Here is an 18,190-nt window from a genome sequence, read left to right on the forward strand (position 1 = left end):
TGTCCAAAGAAGTAAATTCTTTGCTCTGAGTAAACTAAGAAGTACATCGAGTGACGGTGGCCATGTGGTAATAAAAAAATTTGACTAATGTTTTTTTATCAATATGTGTTGCACACGTACTGGATATTGCATATTACATGGCTTGAGGCATTCGACGCAGCTGCAAGTTAATCACAATTTAATGTGCCACAAAAAAGTAACCATGAAATAAACCCTATAGGCAACACTCAAAATCGAAGAAGTTGTAGTGTCAGATTTTTGATACATTATGGAAGTTAATGTGACTTAGCACTGTACATTAAATGCGAACAAATAACATTAAATTAAAGATACAACAATGTGAGCGATTATAAAGGAGAGACACGGTGCGAAGCGAATGTACTCACTCCCATAGTCCAACAAGACTGAAAATCCTTTGGCTGCGGACGTATCCAATAACCTGCAACAAGAAATCCAGTTAGTCTCTGTTCACCTTTGTATGAAAAACACTTGCTTCATTATTCGACAAAATTTGTTAAACGACAAAAACATTACATACGTTAGCTCAGGGAACATATAGAGTTACTGAAGTGGCAATGGGATAGTACTTGCTTTAGCGAAATACAATTATTAAAGTCTTCGTACAGTATTAGCCTGCATCCTTAACATTTTTTGAAGCTGTAAAAGAAAATTTACACTTCACAAAAGGAGATGACGTATTAATAAAAAAATTCATCAAGAAATGATAAACATATCAAAAGAAAATAGAAAAAATTGCTACTCTTTGGCAATAAAGTGGTATGGAAATTTATTGGAGTTCCACGGCAGTTAAATTGATGAACTCTGTATGAGAGAACAGTTACGGATGTTCACTAAAACGTCATAGTGGTTTCATTAAAATAAAGAAAAGCATTCCCATAAAATAGCTCACAGATATTTTCATCCTACGAAGTTGGTTCGTAACTTTCGTGTGTCTTAGCAATCAAAACAATGTTTCAGATTTCCAGATTAAGTTATTGGCTATACAATTCTCGTTCTCTAGCTACGTAGGAAAGACGTCAATTGTCATTTATGACGAAGTAGTAATGTAAGCTAACAACTACAAAGCGTATTACCTTTTGCGTTTTGTGAATTTATTATCTATTCATTGGTTAGGTATCATTACATTGATGCAAATATGTTTGTTAAATTACGTTAAATAATCCATCTCCTGTTTTGCAGTAGCTTATTTTTTTAGAAAATGCAAATTTCGGAGCACACCTTCATCCTCAGGAGGCCAGTTGACAATAAAAGGACCTACTAAAAGAAAGCAATGGAAATGTGTACCTGTGGGAGACTACTCTGAAACCTAAATGAAGAAATTTTCAAAATTTGGAACATACACGGAATTAATTTAAATGTTCCATGTTCCTGTGAATATTGGTGTTCCCTTCCATGTGATATTGCAATATGGTTTCTTTCTGATACTCACTGTACCAGAGACTTACAGTTTTATATACGTTGTTCTCAAATTTAAAGAACACTGAAAAATGTTGTTCAAAACTATAATGCAACTAACATATTAGACAACGGAAACTTACTCCAAACAAATTTACAGATGATTATGTCTCTCTGTGTGCACTACATAAAAGTATATGAAGTTATTACAGGTGATTTTGCAAAGTACGAACTGTCGACATGTCAAAATGATTTTTTTTATGGTTTACTCATTATACAGCGCGAGTAGATCCAAGAGAATGTGTAGTATAATAGAGATCGCTTTTTAAAAATCGCTTCACTTCCGTTTATTCTATTAGATATAACTTTAACATGATGCGTGAAGTTTTGTATCGTTTAATTATTCATAGTTTATGCGGTTCTGTCTTCGTAACAATCTTATGAAATGAGAATGATAACAAAAGATTTTATTTTTTGCATCACCTGTAGTTTACGCCATTTAATTCCGAAAAAATAATGCATGTTCACAATAAATATTTCTGTAAACTGAGAAACTTTGCACAAATGGATATTAAAACTTCATCAAATGTTGTAAATGCATCGATTCTCTAGAAAAAGAGGGTTAAATGCGGCCATTCCTTATGTAGCTGCGTGACTTACAGTTTGTGATGTGCTTCGTACTTTGGACCACAATTTATTTGCTAATTTTAACAATTTATTGTGACGCTCTACGTAACAGTATAACTAGCATTCTTAAGCATCAAAGTAAAATGTTATAGTGACGAGTAAGGAGTGGTTCCCATGATCGGAACACATGTAGCGATAACGGACGCGCCATATGGCACCGAAGTTCGTCTGTGGTGTTATGCCTATGAGTAAACCTGAGAAGTAAATTCTGCTCGAAGATTTCTGGACGCCGAAGACCCACCGGCATTCAGGCGCGAAAGTTAGACATTTTCTTTATGAAACGTGAATTATTAAAAGCTACCTTGAGACTATTAAATGCTACGGGGAACCTAAGTGTCAGTACAGCTTTTGATACTAAACCGCTGGTATGTAGTAAGATTTTATGTCAGAAAAAAATGACAGTTATTAGCCTCTCAACAATATCTGAATAGCTCTGAAGTTGTACCAAGTGTAGTCAAGATTTCTGTTGTACGCCAAGCTAGCCAGTCGGTATTAGAGTACAATCCAGATCTCTTATCTATTGCAAGTCATGCTCTGGAATTAACGTAATTTCTAAGTTCTAAGTATGTGTTTAACAGTGGGATTTTTTACTTCTTTATAGTGTTTGATAATTAACTCACCTTTAAGACATGCAGAGATTTATTTCGAGCAGAATTAACTATACGCATTCCACTTATAGCCACATAGGTAGCCTGTATGCATCATCTAAAGACTTCAGTGGCGGTACAAGACTTGGTTCAAGGAACCACATGAGGGAGAGCACTGCACGGAACAGTAAGGAGGAGTTCTCTGCGTTGATTCACTACTTGTCATTCTCAATGGAGAGAAGTCTTCCAAAGTAAGAGTGATTTCAGGTGTGCGCAGGGGACTGTTGCTATTCACAATATATATAAATAACCTTTAGGATAACATCGGAAGTTCACTGAGGCTTTTTGCGGATGATGCTATAGTATATCGAGAGGTTGTAAAAACGGAAAATTGTACTGAAATACAGGAGGATCTGCAACGAATTTACGCATGGTGTAGGGAATGGCAGTTGAATCTCAATGTAGACAAGTGTAATGTGCTGCGAATACACGGGAAGAAAGATACTTTATCATTCAGCTACAATATAGCAGGTCAGCAACTGGAAGCAGTTAATTCCATAAATTATCTGGGAGTAGGCATTAGGAGTGATTTAAAATGGAATGACCATATAAAATTAATCGTCGGTAAAGCAGATGCCAGACTGAGATTCATTGGAAGAATCCTAAGAAAATGCAATCCGAAAACAAAGGAAGTAGATTACAGTACACTTGTTCGCCCACTGCTTGAATACTGCTCAGCAGTGTGGGATCCGTACCAGATAGGGTTGATAGAAGGGATAGAGAAGATCCAACGGAGAGCAGCGCGCTTCGTTACAGGATCATTTAGTAATCGTGAAAGCGTTACGGAGATGATAGATTAACTCCAGTGGAAGACTCTGCAAGAGAGACGCTCAGTAGCTCGGTACGGGCTTTTGTTTAAGTTTCGAGAACATGCCTTCACCGAAGAGCCAAGCAGTATATTGCTCCCTCCTACGTATATCTCGCGAAGGGACCATGAGGATAAAATCAGAGAGATTAGAGCCAACACACAGGTATACCGACAATCTTTCTTTCCTCGAACAATACGAGACTGGAATAGAAGGGGGAACCGATAGAGGTACTCAAGGTACCCTCCGCCACACACCGTCAGGTGGCTTGCGGAGTATGGATGTAGATGTAGACGTAGATCCAGCAAAATGTTAACTTAACTTTCGCAGTCACGAGTGGAAAGGAATGACTAGTTATACTGTACGTCTTCTATAACAACTTACCCCAAACCAATTTATAGATGATTATTTCTCGCTGTATGCTCTACATAAAAGTTGTCTGTAGTGTAACGTTTTATGGAGATTCAGTACCACAGGGGGTCTCGCAAACAGCTAATACTGGAATGTTGCCACAGCAGTGTTTCTGCGTTATTACTCCCTCTTCATAACATGTAGAAATGTCATAACTTGCTACTCTTTACGTTTAAAGTAAAAACTTTATACGAGTCCACAAAAAAAAAGTTTGTCGCAGCTGGTTCTCCAGTACGGAGAACCAGCACTCTACATCTATATCTACATCTACATCTACATCTACATGATTACTCCGCAATTCACATTTAAGTGCTTGGCAGAGGGTTCATCGAACCACAATCATACTATCTCTCTACCATTCCACTCCCGAACAGCGCGCGCGAAAAACGAATACCTTAACCTTTCTGTTCGAGCTCTGATTTCTCTTATTTTATTTTGATGACCATTCCTACCTATGTAGGTTGGGCTCAACAAAATATATTCGCATTCGGAAGAGAAAGTTGGTGACTGAAATTTCGTAAATAGATCTCGCCGCGACGAAAAACGTCTTTGCTTTAATGATTTTCATCCCAACTCGCGTATCATATCTGCCACACTCTCTCCCCTATGACGTGATAATACAAAACGAGCTGCCCTTTTTTGCACCCTTTCGATGTCCTCCGTCAATCCCACCTGGTAAGGATCCCACACCGCGCAGCAATATTCTAACAGAGGACGAACGAGTGTAGTGTAAGCTGTCTCTTTAGTGGACTTGTTGCATCTTCTAAGTGTCCTGCCAATGAAACGCAACCTTTGGCTCGCCTTCCCCACAATATTATCTATGTGGTCTTTCCAACTGAAGTTGTTCGTAATTTTAACACCCAGGTACTTAGTTGAACTGACAGCCTTGAGAATTGTACTATTTATCGAGTAATCAAATTCCAACGGATTTCTTTTGGAACTCATGTGGATCACTTCACACTTTTCGTTATTTAGCGTCAACTGCCACCTGCCACACCATACAGCAATCTTTTCTAAATCGCTTTGCAACTGATACTGGTCTTCGGATGACCTTACTAGACGGTAAATTACAGCATCATCTGCGAACAACCTAAGAGAAGTGCTCAGATTGTCACCCAGGTCATTTATACAGATCAGGAACAGCAGAGGTCCCAGGACGCTTCCCTGGGGAACACCTGATATCACTTCAGTTTTACTCGATGATTTGCCGTCTATTACTACGAACTGCGACCTTCCCGACAGGAAATCACGAATCCAGTCGCACAACTGAGACGATACCCCATAGGCCCGCAGCTTGATTAGAAGGCGCTTGTGAGGAACGGTGTCAAAAGCTTTCCGGAAATCTAGAAATACGGAATCGACTTGAGATCCCCTGTCGATAGCGGCCATTACTTCGTGCGAATAAAGAGGTAGCTGCGTTGCACAAGAAGTATATCTTCATTGTTAGCATCAACACAGTCATAGTCATCATCATTTCCCCCTTTTCCTACATCTTGCATGACGATTCAAATTATCCACCCAGTAATCTGTTCTGACCTCGATTTACCATTGTACTGTAATAATTAGGTTTTTCTTATACTTATTATTCTGCTCGCAGTTACCGTCTCAAAGATTGGGATGTGGTGAATGGTCCACATTTCACCAATAGACGAGCTCGTGTGTAGAGGAATTCCTCAATTGAAGTATGCCGCGACGCCGGCAGCCTGGATACTGCAAACTAGAGCGCAGCCGCGGGAAGCGGCCAGTTGCAGGAGGGCTCTACTCAGGAAGAGTCAGTGGGGCGGGAACTTTGACAGTACGCGGACCGCGGCAGTGGCACTTGAGGCTCGGGGTCCCAACGAGCGCTTCCTCATTAATACCGTTCTCACAGCCTTGTCACACCCCAACCTGCCCGCCCGTATGGCCTCGCCAGCTTCGCTTTCAGTTGCATTGCGGTCGCGGCTCTGCATCTCGCATACGCTACTCTGTTATCGATCACTAGCGCTGCCGCGCTGTGCCGATCGAAGTGGTCGGCGGTAATGAGCATGCTGAAAACGCGGTCAGTCAGTGACTATTGTGAGCCTCTGATTCAGGGTTCCTGAACTTTTTTAACTCACGACGTGCGCGATGCTGTGATATCTTCACTAATTTTCCTCTTAAAATTGCATTCATCGAAGGTAAGAATGGAGATAATCTGTCTCAGTAAGCAAATTTGAGAAGTTGCTTTAGTCGTGTGTGTTAAATTATGAAATTAAATTAAAAAAGATCGGAGAATGTAAATGACAAGACTGCCAGCATGGAACACGTAATCCGCAGATATCTGTTGTTTACATAATAAAGTGGGCAGATTTGTGCTATGGCGACAGTCATCTCCTACATATTTAGCACAATGACTACTTTTAATAAATGAAAAGCATCACTTTGCTTTTTTTCTACAATATTACTTTTATTGTTAACCGGTTTTCGGCTTACAATGCCATCTTCAGACATTTACTGAGTATCAACGCCAAAGCAGTTAAATGTTAGCAGACAACATTGGAAGAGAACTAACACATCTAGACTAAAGTAGAAACATACAGTAAGTAACATCTTTTCAATGAAAAAGTAATAACTGAATAGTACATAAATAACAATGGAGTAGACAGGAAAACCTTTAGCACAAAATAGGAATAGCATGCCTACATAACAGTTTCTATTAATAAACAAAACTAATAAAATAAAATTAGTACTAGACAAGGCTGCATCAGGAGGTATGAAACATGGAGAGTGATACACAACCAGTTAAAAGAAGACACACTTATCAATGTAAATACAGAATACATAAGGAACTTAAGCAATATCAATAAGATAAACATAAATAAATAAATGCAGGAAAATTGAGGTGTTTGAGGGAACCTACAGTTTGATGGTGTGGTGGTACTGCATTTTAACATTAACATTATAATCAAAGCAGTGGCTGTGTACCAGTTTTCATTAAATAAATGAGCAAAGTAAAATATGAACAGTATTTGATGAGACAACTACAAGGGGTGTTAAACAAGGACAGTAATACAAGTACCAGTTAAAAGAAATACTTAAATATTGAAACTACAGTCTATGTTAAACACAAAGACAACTTCAACAAAACAAAACAACTTAATGAATACAGGAAAATGGGAATATGTGGGAAGAGAGAGTGTGATACCTAATGAATAACTAAGAAGATTAGGTGAAGTTTAGGAGAGGGGAAGTGTTGAGCTGTGTCTGGTCATTTTTTCAGTGTAACTTCGAACAATGGTTAAATTAATAAATTTTATGTACAAATACATATTTCTACTTTACAAACAATGTCATACTCTATATATTGCTGGATAAAAATCAACATTAACATTACCATGAGGTCGTTGAGTTCTTTGGCTGTGGATTAAATTACAGCAACCAGCCATTTTTTATGTAACTTTCTACCCGGGTTTTATTCAAATGGCTCTGAGCACTATGGGACTTAACATCTGTGGTCATCAGTCCCCTAGAACTTAGAACTACTTATACCTAACTAACATAAGGACATCACACACATCCATGCCCGAGGCAGGATTCGAACCTGCGACCGTAGCAGTCGCGCGGTTCGGATTTTATTCATCCAGTATTTAAGAATGAGAGTACTTAGCGCATTTCAACAAACTTAACACATAATTTGAAACCTTTATGAATTTTTTTCGCTGACAACCGCCACAAAATTATGAAAGGAAAATAGTTCGTCGCTTACTGCAGCATTAGGCACGACATTTTGACTTACTACTAACTGTATTAGTGACTCATTTTGCAGGCAGCATTCCGATACAACTCTTAATGTACCTGCAAAATTATATCAGTATACGATATATAGTTCAGGAGTTATGACGTCATAAACAATGATATGAGTGAAAAGATGCCGCATTATGCATGATATTTATTACTTCTTTGCCACTAATTATATTCCCAATAAATTTCATAGAAAGTATCCAAATATTCCGCTGAATACACCTGCAAAATTATATCGTTATACGACACATAGATCAGGAGATTTGACGTCACAAACAACGAGCAGCGTGAAAACGAAACTGCAGGGCGAAATTCGTGAGAGAAGCAGGATGTGACATGTACGTCCGCTGGCAAAGCCAAGAGTAAAATGCTCCTCTTAAGCCTCTGCATTGATTTAAACCAGACTTGGTACACTCACAACTTATTGGCTGGAAAGAAATACTGTGGCGACAAATAACAGCAACCTCATTTTTGTGTAGGAGTGGTAGCATGGAGATAGTGTGGATGAAGATGAGATGGACAGTCAGAGAGGAGGTGAGTAGAAGATTGACACAGACAGGGGGAGTAGGAGAAGGACAGAGAGAGGAGAGCTAAAGAGAAGGACAGAGGAAGGAAGGAAGAGGTGATGGACAGAGAGAGCAGGAGGAAGAGGTGAAGGAGAAGGAGATGGACAGAGACAGGGAGATGGAACGGACGGGCAGAAAGAGGGCAGTGGAGGAGATGGACGAATAGGAGTGGGAGGAGGAAATGGACTGACAGGGAAGGAGCAGATGGACAGAGGGTGGGAGGAACAGATGGACAGAGGGAGGAGATGGAGGAGGTGAATAGAGATGGGTAAGGTGATGGACATAGAGAGGGAAATGGAGGACATGGACTAATAGAAGATTGGAATAAATACATACCCGGACAACACCAGGCTCTCAGCTACTAAATATAAATAAACAACTCGGGAAACGTTGTAGCTAAAGGAATTGTTATTTTACACAAACCAGCTGCAGCGATCCAAATGCAGTCGACAAAAATGAAGATAAAAGTGTACTACGCCACATGAAGGTGGATGAAAGATCGGGCCACATGTCGGTATAAATAATGCAATGCAAGACAGCGGCTTCTTGCTGTATTTCTTGAAGTAGCTACCTACAGAGAAAATATTTGCCCTTTTTTTAGCCGTTACTTGTAGATAACTTTTTCTTGAATCTTGAATCCTTATGGAATATCGTGGTTTTGCGCGGAACGTAAGGAACACATTAGAACCAAAAAGCAATGTTTGTTGCATTTAACTATCTGTTTACTTCAATTTACGACGACGTGCCACGTCCGTGAGAAAATAATTTTATATACTTCGCCTGATACGTATCTCTCCTGTTTATAGTTGTATTCAGGGATAATATTTCAGAGTTTGTAAACAACACACACATTGATCTTAGAGAGAAATTGTAAATATCAGACGCGTAAACACAGCTGATACCTTACTGGCAGCACACAAATTCACAAATTTAATAGCAGGATGGCGTGTCTGTTTTAATACCTATCGAAGACATCTGACTTGTTCTGCTTTTGTTCCTTGCTTCTACGCTCAAACGTAATTGCTAGTCAACAGAATGACTGTAAACGTAAGTTTCATTAGTAGAAATTTGTCGTTTTATCCATCGTGGATGATTTTTTTTACAATGTTTCGTCGGCTTGAAAGGCCCCCCTTGTGTGTGAACTCCCTTAATGAGCCAGAAATTAATCTCAGGGATACTTGTTAAATGTAAGTGGGAAAGACTAGTGCAAATTGAGCCACTTTTAAAAACTTTTTTAGCTTGTATTTAAAATTTTGCAATTGATTTTTTATGTGGGAACATTGGTACATGGTAGCAGCATCTATACAACTTAGTAATTAAGGCTTCTCGCTCTTTGTCTCGCTCTTTCATTAAAAAAATGTTTGCTACGGTAATACCAACTGAGCCAACACACTCACGGGGCAAGTTGGCCCAGCAGTTATGGGAAGTTACGCCATACGTTTTTATTATTAAATTTTGCTATGTCATTCGTTAATTAATTGAAAATAATCATGGAATACTCACAGTTTAATTTAGTGCAAATTCCTGCAGCATCATGAAAATACTACAATTATTGACTGTGTTACCATCGTCATACTAATTTTGACGGGAAAGTACGTCCAAAATTTTTATTACTCTTTGTGTGAATTCTCCCATAGGATCTTCAGAGTTATAAAATTCGTAGAAAAGCCCCTTCACATTGTTTTTAAGGCGTGATGCATGAGCCCACCTCTTACAATTTGTGCGTTGAATCTATCCGTCACCTGGAGTTCTGTGAGAAAGTGTTTATGATACCTAGGACACAGGGAATTCTGACCATCACTTGCTTCATCCAGAAAAATCTTATTAGGAAAGCCTGAGTTTTTTCTGCGCTTCACTTCAGGAGTTTTATCATGTGATTTAGCTTGATCAGCTTTTTTATAAAGTAGTTTTTTATGCAGAATATTCATATTTCTCTTTGAAATGTTTCCCTTTCTGTCTGTGGAGGCTTTTTCGTGTTGTAGAGTGTCTTTCACTGGAGTGTCTGCCAGTATTGCTGAAACTCTTTTCCATTTGTCTGCCGTCATTTTTTTCTTCGTTACGATTTCTCAAATGACCTGACTTCTTCAGCTTTGGGAAGCATGGTTTGTCAGGTGATGTGATGTTTAGCATTACAGGTGTTGATACTGACATCGTAGGCCGACTATTGCACTCTTGAGCAGTTGGAAGGCCAACTTCAGTAATTAAACAACAACCAACAGCATTATAATAAAGTCTGTTATGTAAGAAGGCAGGAAATCACTATTGGTAAACATGTCCCTGTTTAAGGGGGAAATTCTTGACACTTTGAATCCAACCAATACGTTTCTGAGCGTGATTATGTTTGGTAGTTCAGTTTCACAATGCCTGGAAGGTCGTATTTCGTTATTGGTCGTTTGTTTGCTGTCACCCATACATTGCACTCTGAGTTTACAAATTTCTTAACAGAGGTGTAAACACTAAGGGCTATACTTATGTGGAAAAGACAAAAGTGTGACACCATTTCCCTGCGAAAATCTAAGACTTTAACCTATAGATGTAAACGATGGTAGTCAATTATAAGTAAGAAGGAATGGTCTTTGGAACATCGAGAATGCGATGCAAAATATTGTATGTATTTCAAGAAACTAGCTTCTCTCATTCACGTGAGGGACGGCCACTACATTTGCTTGAAAAAGTGCCATCCAAGTCAATTAGCAGTAAGAAAGAATGGACTTTGGAATACCGAGAATGTGATCCAAAACGTTGTATTTATTTCAAGAAGCTAGCTTCTGTCATCCACTCGAGGGATGGGCACTGCATTTGCCATCCTGATAATATGGGGCTATACGTTAGTCTAGGGAATATGAAAAACTGAGGCATGCTATTCCTAATTGAAGTTAGAACTAAAGCCATACCAGTAAGTAATTATTCTGTCAGACATTTACACTGTAGCGATTCGAGTTTCATCTACATTCCATATATGATAAGGTGTCAGTTTCAGTTTTTTAATTTGTTGCAGTATCTCTCTGAAGTTTTCTAGCAGTTTAAATCTATTTGCTCACTTCCCTAACAGCTCTTTCCTGCCGTTTCGCTTCTATCACTACTAATCTCACAGCTGTGTCAGAAAAATTGTTTCTTCAGTTTTCCTTCTTATAATTGCGAACCATTCTAAAAACGAAACGGCAGAACGACAATGAGTAAAAACATGACTACATTGGGCGATACACACATTTCTGATACTTTAAAATACATGTTCTGCAACGTACCACAATCAATAATTTCCAGTTTATATTACAGCCGTTTTAGTTGAATTCTGGAATACAAGTTTTGATTTTTAGAAGAAAAAAAGTCAATCATCACATCGATACTGGTTTCAAATGCAGGACACAATTTGCATACGTAAGGATTGCAGTGGATATGACCAAGCTTTGACTATGTTGTACCTATTAAAATTAATAACGGTACTTACTTGCAAAAAAACGTGCCCCTATTTAAGTGTGCTATTGTGGCGCATCGTTTCGTTTACGGAAACGTTTTATGCATTTATCGTCGTATACTGTGTCAAAGCAATCCTTGCTCCAAGTACATTAATCGTTGCATTCACTTGTTTATAAAGAGTGTTGTCCTGGAGCACACAAAAATTATCTTGAGCAATTTAAATGCAATGACGCGTTTGTGGAAAGACGACAGTATTGTCGCCACCAGCCAGCCAGCCAGTATTGTAAGGGCAGTTTAACGAAATAGTGCGAACTAGCAACAGCAGGGTAGCTAGTGGTAATCGTGCCCTTATCACCAATGTGCCCCAGTTTCCCCTACTAGCTATGTCCTGTCGTCTTAGCTAGTAGCGTCTCACGCGCGCGCCCTTCGCGGGTTTGTATGCCCATCGATAACATTTTAATGCATTACGTGCGCCAGCAGGCAAATAAAATAATAATACATGAGTTTCTGTAGCGAAACGGATAGCGACTTCAGCACCTGATGAATACACCAAAGGCATACAGCCTCAACTGGGAGATAGCTTCTTGGGCAGTGCAAAAAATAGTTACTAAGTGAGAGGTGAGTCTGCTTCTACTTATCAATTCGTGTGGAGCTCATGATTTCTCTCGTGATTTCATTTAAATGGTTAACACAATGAAATGGTAAAGAAGCACAAGGAACGGTTACTCATTATGGCACTGAATGATTACAATGATGTCCAATACAATGTTCTTAGCACTTCATCACCCTACCACCATTTCACAAACATCTCTTCCAACTGGCAAAGGCAGTACAAAAGCTGGTTTATAACTTAATCAGATGCAATTCGATTTATCGGGGTATAGAAGAAGAGACAGACCTCATAATAAGAATTTTACAAAATGCATGACACTGTGCTGTCTGTGATAATGATATTTATTCTGCTTCGGGCAGAAAAATTATCGCAGATTTATCACGTGTCATACATGCCTTGACGTACGTTACTACTGTGGTTTTCAGTAGTAAATACTTCAGTCCGAAACATAGGTAGGAAAGAAGTTAGGGACGAACGACGTCAAGGGAAAAATAAATAAATGTACACACACGGTTATTCCTTACCGCAGGTGAAGTTCCTATGAAGAAAATAAAAGGAAAAAAATGGGAGTAATAAGTTGCTGGAAACAAGTTGTGGCACATGTTGCACAGCTTTAGTGAAAGTGGGAAATACTTTTCCCTTTCATCAAGCTCTGCTCCAGGGAAAGAAAAAATGCAGAGGTTGTCCTGCTAGAAGTTTAGCAATCTCGAATATTTCTTAACATCCTATGCTATGTAAAACTGAGTATGAGATCCAAGGACCCTATTATGAATCAACTTTTATAAAACATCAAAAACATCACCAATCTATAATCATACATTTCTAGCCACAAAAGAAAACAGGATTGGCATTAATTTCCCAAAAACATCAATACGATAACAGTAAATGGCGTAAGTGCATACCATCAGAATTTTGTTCATAAACATACATTTTGCAAATCATATATATACACTACAGAAAATGAGCATGAATAGCTACCACTGATAATGACAGGATTATGCAGGAAACATCAAACTGTACATACATAAGCGAAACATCACACATGACAATATGTCAGCAAACCTGGTCAGTGTTTCACCAATAAGAAAAAGGGGTAAAAAAGCTGAAGATAACACATTCTATGAATCAAGAGATACACGTATATACACACATTGGAATTTACTAAGTATGACTTTCCATGTCCAGTTTTAAGAAATGGGCGTCGTTCATTCGCTATCTTACTTATATACACAGCAAAAATTAAAAAAAAAACGATGGTTTACAATCAGTTTGAGAAAACTGAAGTGGATAGAAACTATGTACTCATAAATGTGTTCAGTGAATATTAAACGACTCTCAGCGATAGTGTGTACAAGGTAAGAGGTGTGCCCTTACAGTCATGGTGCTAATTTATCACGATACCAGTGTTCCTAAGTGCAACAATCAGTGAGCACCAAAGCAGGTAAAGAATTGTAAATACATTTATAATCGTATGGTAGACAATGTCTTCCGCAAGTAGGAGTGTGTGGGGAAATCTATACATTTGCTCAATGTTTGACGAGTGGTTAACAATCAAGCATGATCAACCAAAACAAGGAATATGGTCCACAGTCATTGAACCATTACACCATCGCAAGGAACGAAAAGGTTAAAATGTGACAATTACAAATTGTAGAAATTATTCATATACATGAAATTCAAATGGTTCAAATGGCTCTGAGCACTATGGGACTTAACATCTGAGGTCATCAGTCCCCTAGAACTTAGAAGTATTTAAACCTAACTAACCTAAGGGCATCACACACATCCATGCGCGAGGCATGATTTGAACCTGCGACCGTAGCAGTCGCACGGTTCCGGACTGAAGCGCCCTGAAGCGCTCGTCCACCGCGGCCGGCATGAAATTCAAAGAGGAAACAAGTACAAAGACATTATCAAGGTATCCTGAATAACTGACCTCTGACATTAACTAAACCGGTATACGGAAAGTAAACATGGTAATTTATCATGAGCCTCACATCACACCACTCACTGAACATTCAACGTAGAGAAACTTTCCACTTCTTAAAAACTACTGAATCCAAGACTAATCACTATTCACGTGACATTATAACTAAACTCTCACTGTATTGACAGAAGGATTGTGGACACAGTGGCACACTGGATGCCTAGGCTCAAGGAGACAACACAGCCTGAGAATCCAACCTCCTCTCACCTCACGTGTGATGAGTGACTCCTTTCACTCCTGCAGTTGTCCGAGTCACTATTCAGGTCCCTGCAGTAGATCATCATAGTATCATTGAGCATGGCCGCAGCACCTACGGATGTGTAGGATATGGGCACCTTTGACACCTGGCAGTTGGGCTTGGCGATAGGCACTTGCAGCAGCAGACAACCCTCTCGTCTTCTGGTGTGGACTGTCGCATTCAGGTACACGCACTGTGTTGTGTGGCGGCATCATGTGTATTCGGGTACCTTTGACATCTGGTAGGTGAGCATACTGGTGGATGTGAGCCACGGCACCCGTGGTGTTGGCCAATTGCCACCTCAGCTGTCACTGACTCTCTTTACGGTGGCTGTTTCTTTCAAATATACGATGGCTGCTTGCTGTCACACAATGGAAACACCAACTAAATATATAAAAGGAATTCATGGATAAAAGGAACATAAAGTTTCTCCATAAATAACATAATTCGCTTTGATACTACTGGTTTTAACATTCACTTCAGGCATAATTATTACTTCTCTGAACAAAGTGTGTTACACGAGGTACCTACAATCAAATGAATTTACACCAAGACTGTACAATAATACTTTTCGCGAAGACTATGCATTGTTCCTAAGAACAAATGATCTCAACTAAATGAAATATCACGTCTAGATAATTTTACACAATACTTCGTTCGTGACCTAACAGCAGAGCAAGCCAAACAATCGATCATTTATCAACTCTAGGCGACAGTGAGCCAAAAGCTTTGCCTCTAGCGTGCCTTCACCCATGTGGCTGGTGGGGGAAGGGAGAATTACCTTTTGCCAGTAACTGCACCTTGCACCAGCGCGGAGTGTTCACTTCCTGCCACCAATCTATTCCTCCGATACTACTGTCACCAGTTGAAGAAAGCCTAACGACACAATGATACTCGCTAATCAGCAACGAACGAGCTTTGGAACTTTTGTATCCTCCATTTACACAGCCGCACACATATATAGGTACGAAAAGAGGTTCAAAATGGCTCTGAGCACTATGGGACTTAACATCTGAGGTCATCAGTCCCCTAGAAATTAGAACTACTTAAACCTAACTAACCTAAGGACATCACACACATCCATGCCCGAGGCATGATTCGAACCTGCGACCGTAGCAGTCTCGCGGCTCCGGACTGAAGCGCCTAGAACCGCACGGCCACCGCGGCCGACACGAAAGGAAATAGGGACGAACTGAATCAAGGAAAAAGTAAACAAAGGTACACATACGTATTGTTCCTGACTAGAGGTTGGGTCAGTAAAGTTTCCACGAATAAATCAAAAGGGAAGAATGGGAGTAATAAGTTGCTGACAAGTTGTAGCACACGTTGCATACAGTTTTAATGCAAGTTACAATGTGAGTTACAATAAGCATTTAAATAATTTTATTTTGTCCGTCCAAAGTGACAAATTTTTTCACTATACACACAAAAATGTGAATGAATGTAAGTCTGCCGTTTTACGCTGACGAAATAAATGTCACACATATCGAAGAAAAAGAATTTCTTAAAAAAGATTTTCTTATAGAAAAAAACCGCATGTAAGACAGAAATTGAGGTGACAAATCATTAACTGGATGGAAGGACGAAAATGAAACGTTCTATAGCAAAACTTAATGTTTGTCTTAGTATTTGTTAGGAGCATATGCTTATTAAGTAAGAACCATACATAGGAAAATGTTAGTGAGGAAATCTCTCCTGTGTAATTAGAATAAAACGTATACGGTGTTCGTGAAAACTCAACGTAACAATTTGATAACTGCAAAGCACAGGAGTAACATCCGACCGCACGGGCCCACGCCTGCATACGTACGCAGAAAAGATGTTACGAAACCAAACACATCCACTTGGCGCTGCGCCACTTGCTTGTGTGATTCACGACGACTTGAAAATTTGCCAACTATCGGTAAACGTTCAGACAGTAGCCAGTTCCCTCGTCGCTGCCAGTTGCACTGAGCTATGGCTGTCGTTTACAGGCCATTTTAGTCTCTTTTGTAAAACTCCTTTTTCTCCTTACCCCTATAGCCGTGCACAAACATTAATTCTTTTTGTGGCTCTTCACACTGAAAATGGATGCATCATTTGCCTTTGTTTACTTTATTTATCTGTGGCCGAGAAACGTAATACAGTTTATAATGGCACAGTGACTGACAGAATAACAGATAATGAAGTCACTAATATTTTATTTCAAAAGAAATGGTATTTTACACAGCAGTTGCACCTCTCTTCTGTAAAAGTCAGAATGGAAATGAAACTGGAACTGCGCTCCATCTCAAATGATCGATTTTTCCACTTCCCTCCAACATAATTTTTCTTTCTATTGACGCTCATATAATTCCAGTCCCTTCAGATTGTGAATATCTGCAGTCTGCTTGACATATTTCTTCTAGCTACCAGAAAAAGTCGATTCTCATTCTTTCATGACGTTTTGCATTTTTGTTAACAAAAGACTAAATTACTCCCCGCATCCTTTTCCCATTAAACTGATGTCTTGTCTGTAAGAATCTCTAATTCGAAAGGAAGAAAGTTAGTCTGAAACTGCCTCGTCGACATTGAGTTCTTTAGAGGCAGACTGCATTCGATAGCTCTTTAAAGAGACAACCAATGACTGTTTCCCTGATATTCTATGTACGAAATGTTTTTGATTATGTGGTGGTCTTTGGTTTTTCAGACCAGTTAATGGACATTGGAATCTTTAACCGATTGTACTTATGGTCAAGGGAGTGCAGAGATTCATAGACACTATCTGACAAGGAGTTTGACACGTTGGGAGCTCAACACAAACGTACTTTGAGGATATCGTAACTACGTCAGGAAGGGCAACGCACGATACAAAGATAAAACAGATGAAATATTAGGTTTATGTTTTTTTTTTCCAAGCTAAAGGCCTATGCGTAAGCAAGTGATTCATTCAACTATGTAATATGATCCTAGGCTGAGAAAATTTCAAGTAGCTGTAGTAGTACGAGATATTTACTTATTAGCAAGATAGGAAGAAGTGATGCACCACAAGATTTATATGAACGCAGGAGAGCGTTAAAAGTCATCGTCCAATTTTCCTCCGGTGTCAAACCGCTCAGTTAGCTAGTGGTATGTGAAAGGTTATCGGATAGAAGGAGGGGAAAAAACGTTATAGTTTGACGAGGAATCTGGCAAACGATACGACTTTTAATTTTTTAAGCGGTAACTAGTACCTCAGAAGCATCTTTCTTAATTGTTTTCTGAACTATACCATTGTTTATTTCTGCTCAGTATACAACGTCTAGAAATGGGACAAGGACACAACAGCACTCATCATAATAAAAGAAGAGGAACTGAATTTAGTACTACAGTTTCGCAGTGGGAAGTATCTGAGTCCAAATTTTATTAAGAGTGAGCTAACGACAGGAGCTGATTAAGCGTAACATTTGTGGTGCGGGTGCGCTAAGTAAAAGTTCCATATTGAAAAATAATTTGTATTTCGAGTAAATCTCATTCGTGAGCCTGCCCAAGATTCACTCTAATTGTTTTACAATGCCATTCAAGACAACTGATCGAAAGTTTTGCCTTGTCCGCTTTCAAAATAACCTACGAATAAAATCTATGAAAACGATGTCAAATGTTCTTCTTGAGATGTCGTATCACTGCTGACTAACAGCCTCCGATA

At 39.2% G+C, this 18,190-nt stretch overlaps 1 protein-coding gene across 2 annotated transcripts in view; it reads right to left on the reverse strand.

Annotated features, from left to right (window-relative positions):
• The window catches only part of LOC126248096 (neurogenic locus protein delta), a 1,462,003-nt gene that overhangs the window by 1,113,375 nt on the left and 330,438 nt on the right, over positions 1–18,190 (reverse strand). For both annotated transcript variants that reach the window (XM_049948762.1, XM_049948763.1), the window contains exon 2: positions 387–439. The gene's annotated coding sequence lies outside the window, so the exon portion shown is untranslated. The remainder of the gene's footprint in view (positions 1–386; positions 440–18,190) is intronic.

This window comes from Schistocerca nitens, chromosome 3, assembly GCF_023898315.1.
Source record: "Schistocerca nitens isolate TAMUIC-IGC-003100 chromosome 3, iqSchNite1.1, whole genome shotgun sequence".
Taxonomy (NCBI): domain Eukaryota; kingdom Metazoa; phylum Arthropoda; class Insecta; order Orthoptera; family Acrididae; genus Schistocerca; species Schistocerca nitens.